Raw genomic sequence first — 4,499 nt, forward strand, 5'->3', positions numbered from 1 at the left:
GGCCTCATGGAGCAAAGATGGCGGCGAGGATCCCAGCGAGTAACTTGTTGCAGGACGTGCACTGGCGATGGGCAGTGGGAATGGAGAGGGGGCCGATCAAGGACACTCCGATTTTCCAGCTCAAGCGATATGGAGGATGGTAATGAATTCTTGAGATGGGGAGTGCTGGAAGAGTGCCAGATGGGAGCCAGGAAGAGAGTGAGTCCAACCCGGGACGAAACTTTGTCACTGCTGAGGGCCCGGGTTCAATCCCTGGTTGGGAAGCTAAGATCCCACGAGCCGAGTGGTGTGGCTAAAAAATCAAACAAACACACCAAAAATAAAACAAAATGAACACACACACAAAAGAAAAATAAGGGAAGCGTCACCAACCTTAAAACACCCTCTTTAAGGTAAACCCAGTGAACAAGCAGCCCTGCTCCTGGCTATTCTGATGTTCTCATTCATGATGGCAAGACTCACTGTTCTTACTCAATTATGATTTATTACTTGCCTTTTTAACTCCAAGAAGAGTGGAAGTAAGATCATTTGCTCACTCGCTCTTTCTGTATTTATTGAGGGTCCAGTATGTACCAGGTGCCGTTCTAGGCTCTGAGGATTCAGCAGTTGAGAAGCCATGCAAGTACCTCTGGCGTGGGGGTTACAGCCTAGTGACTAGAGATAGACAATAGATAAATAAACAAATATGCAACACTAAGTTGCAATATGCAAATCCATTTATAATAGGTCGGTGATGATAAGAGCCACAAAGTGATAATTTGGAGAAGGAAGAAAGACAGAGGGTCTTCCTCCGGAAAGGTAGTCAGGGAAGGTGACGTTTATCGAGGACCCTGAAGGAATTAAAGGAATGTTCTAAGCAAAAAAAATTCCGTGAGCAAAGAAGGATCCATGGAAGAGAACCAAGAGCAAATGTCCTGAGGTGGGAGCCGTGGTGGATGTGTTTGCAGAATCTCAAAGAGCCCAGAGGTGCCAGAGTGGAGCAAGTGTCTTGCAGAACAGAAGGAATGAGGGCAGAGAGGTGGAGGGGAGGGGAGAGGAGGGGAGCAGATGGCCCAGGTCTGTAGGCCAGTGGGCTGTCTTTAGGACTTTCCATTTATTCTGAGAGCAGAAGCCTTCGGAGGATTCCTGTAGGGGAGTGGCATGGTCAGATTTACATTTTGCAAGCATCACTCTGGCCGCAGGGCAGAGAATAGACTGGGGAGAGGGCAGAAGAGGGGGGCCCACGTGTGGGCTACTGCAAGTTATAGAAAAGGCGAAAACCCAGTTTCTAGGCGTAAGCCCTTACAGATGTTATCTCACGGGAACGAGGAGAGTAGAGGCTCCCGACCCTTACAGCTGTGTGATTATTCCAACTAGGAGCCACATGTTAAAAATTAGTTTAGTAGATTAAAAAAATTGTTGATAATAATGTCTAACTAAAACAGAGGTCACGTACTAAAAATAAAGGCACCCCTTCCAGTCTTACCTCCCACAGGACACCTGTGTTAACAGTTTCTTATGAATTCATTCTTGCAGGGATTTTCCACGTATTGTTTACACGTACTTTCCCCACCCCGTCCCCTGCCCCCATGAATAGGATTACACTTAATGCAGCATTAGTTTGCGCATAGCTTTTTTTATTTAATGATTTAGTGCTGGCATATTTGCACGAAAGGGCTCACCTCACTGATTTTAAGGTTGCCTGGGATGACGCCATGTGGGTGGCCCATCCACCACGTATTTAACTGGTCCCCATGAATGGGCATGAAGGTAATTTCCAAGTTTTTTGCAATCTTAGACGATGATGCAAAGTCTATACATTTTTGCGCGGTTGTCTGGGCACGTCTGCAGGGTAAATTCCTACAAGTGGAATCCATGATTTGGTGCATCTAACGTTCTGATGGATATCTTCCAATGGACTTTCCCACCAGCCAGGAACGAGAAGGCCTGCTTCTCACACCCCCGTGACACTGGCTGGTGTCACACTTTTTAGTCTTTGAAAACCCACTTTGACTTTAAAACTTAAAGGTCGGACAAAAATGAAGCGCATGTACATTTATATGACGCTTCCCACATTTCAGTTTTCTTATCGATCTCCTTTGATTCTCAGAAAATCTTAGGAGGCAGGAACCATCCTCCTTCTTAGAAGAATTTAAGGAACAATCGGCCCCCTTTTCCACAGAAGAGCAAAGGGAGAAATTATATGATTTTCTCAGTGTGAAAAATTTAGACAAAACTAGAAATCATGTTTCACGTTCCTTCCCCTGTACCTCCCCAGGCACAGTCCACCCAGCAGCCGCCACCCACCCCCACTGGCCCCAGCTCGGAGGCTGCCTGGGGCTGGACACTGGCCTCTACCCTGCCCTCTCCTGAGGACATCTGACCTGAACTCTGGTTCAGAGGGGAGCAGGGGGCTGACTTCCTCTCCCTGGGGAGATGGAGGGGACAGATGGTGGGAAGGGATGCCGGGAGGTGAGAGCCTGAGGGCTGTGGGAGCAGCTGCAAAGCAGCGTGGTCAGATGCCTCATCTGGCAGGACCCAGGACCCAGTGAGGACTCTGTGGCTGTCGCCTGAGCTGATCTGGGAAGTTGAATCTTGGCATAGCTGGCGTCCATTCTCTCTGAATCGGATCACCAATTTCAGCTCTGTTCCCCAATACCCACCACTCCCCCGCCCACCTGGCGCTCTCTGTGAAGGATGTCATCACTGTGGGGAGGAGAAGAGTCCCACAGGTCGGGTCTGGGCGCAGACCAGAGGCAGGGTGCTGACCCCTATCTCTGCGGGGGGTTGCTCCTCCAGCAGCCCTGCCCTGCCCTCCCTGTCTGTCATACCCCACCCCAGGCCCTGACGCCCCTTCCGAGATGTTCAGAGGTGCTGCTGGGCCACGTGCTCTATCCTTGTTGCACAGACCTGCAGTCTTACATATGTTCTTTAAAAAAAGAGGGCTCTGATGGAGGCCCACCCAGAATCCACGCCAGAATTGCACATGCCTCCCACGGTGTCCAATAGGGGCCACCAGACACGGGTGGACCAGTGAGATGTACTACAAGTGTGTAATACACATCGGCTTTTAAAGACTTGGTAAGGGAGTTCCCTGGTGGTCTAGTGGTTAGGACTCTGCACTCTCACTGCCGTGGTCTGGGTTCAGTCCCTGGCCTGGGAACTGAGATCCCGCAAGCCGCATGGTGCGGCTAAACAAAGACTTAGTAAAAGAAAAATAATGTAAAATAGCTCAATATTTTTTTATATCGGTTATCTGTTGAAATGATAATATTTTGAATATATTGGCTAAAAAAGTATGTTATTAAAATGAATTGTACTTTTGACTTTTTAAAATGTGGCCACTAGAAGATGTTAACCAAGTGGCCAACCTGTCTCCAATTATATTCTATCGAACAGCTCCGGTCTAGACGTCTAGTGCCTTATTCATCATCATTGTAGCGGCTGCAAATCCTGCTTGGAAGCAGGTAGTGTATGAGGGAGGAAGGAAGAAATAAAGTGAGGAAGGGAGGGAGGAGAAGAGGGAGACTGGAAAGTGATTTTCATCTAGGGAGGCCTCGTGGAAGGAGCACGCCACAATGTCAGATCTCGGTACTGCTGTGTGGTTGGACCATCTGGGGCAAGTGACTCAAACTTCTCTGAGCTATAATTTCCCCATTAGTAGAATCGAGGTCATAGTTACCTGACAGGAGTATTTTGAGGTTTAGGAAGCTCCTAGCACAGTGGCTGACACGTACGACTTGCTCCGTGAATAACAGTAGTTTTGCATAAGTAGCACCTGCGCCAGCACAAGACAGGAGCTCAAGAAAAGCTTTTGAACCCACAAATGTATGCAGGTTTGGGGGGTGTGGGGAGGTGGTCGCCCACGCAGTACAATCTGTTTTCGAACATCTTATCTGTCACTGCTATGTGCCCACCCGGGGGACCGAATGGAACCTCTGTGGAGAGTCACCCTCTCGCCCAGCTTTTTCCTGCCAGGTTGCAGCCTCTTCACCTGTATTCAGCGTGCTTTTCGGTTAGATTGTTCTCCCTTGTGCCCTGGAGACCCGTCTGGGAAGTGCCCGAGTTCCACCTGGAGAACGGCCAGCAAGCGTGGTGGCCGAATTTGCTGTTGCTAGATAACTTCCTGTCGGTCCAGGATGCGGTGAGTTTTAAGTCATTGGCCGTGAAAGGGCAGAGAGGTGCAATCCGGTGTCTCCCTTCACATGGTTTGGTGAACTTTCCCAGAGCCAACCTGAGTCTGATCCGCTTTCTTCTGGCATATTCTCTGGAGTAATAGTGATGCTGTGGGTGGGAAGACTAGCCTCTGGTGATGGGGTGGGAGTTACGGCACCATCCCTGACGGGGCACTTGCTGTGAAAGCGGAGCGGGGGCAGGGGAGTGGGTCTGGGGGGACAGCCATCTCGGTGCCTGCCCCGGACGCAGCCGCCCGCTGCTCCGTCACGGTCCGTGTCGCCCCAGGGGGAAGGACACTTTCTTCACCTCCGCCCAGAGAACCAGTAATGAGATGGAACGCCGCA

This window comes from Globicephala melas, chromosome 13, assembly GCF_963455315.2.
Source record: "Globicephala melas chromosome 13, mGloMel1.2, whole genome shotgun sequence".
Lineage (NCBI taxonomy): Eukaryota > Metazoa > Chordata > Mammalia > Artiodactyla > Delphinidae > Globicephala > Globicephala melas.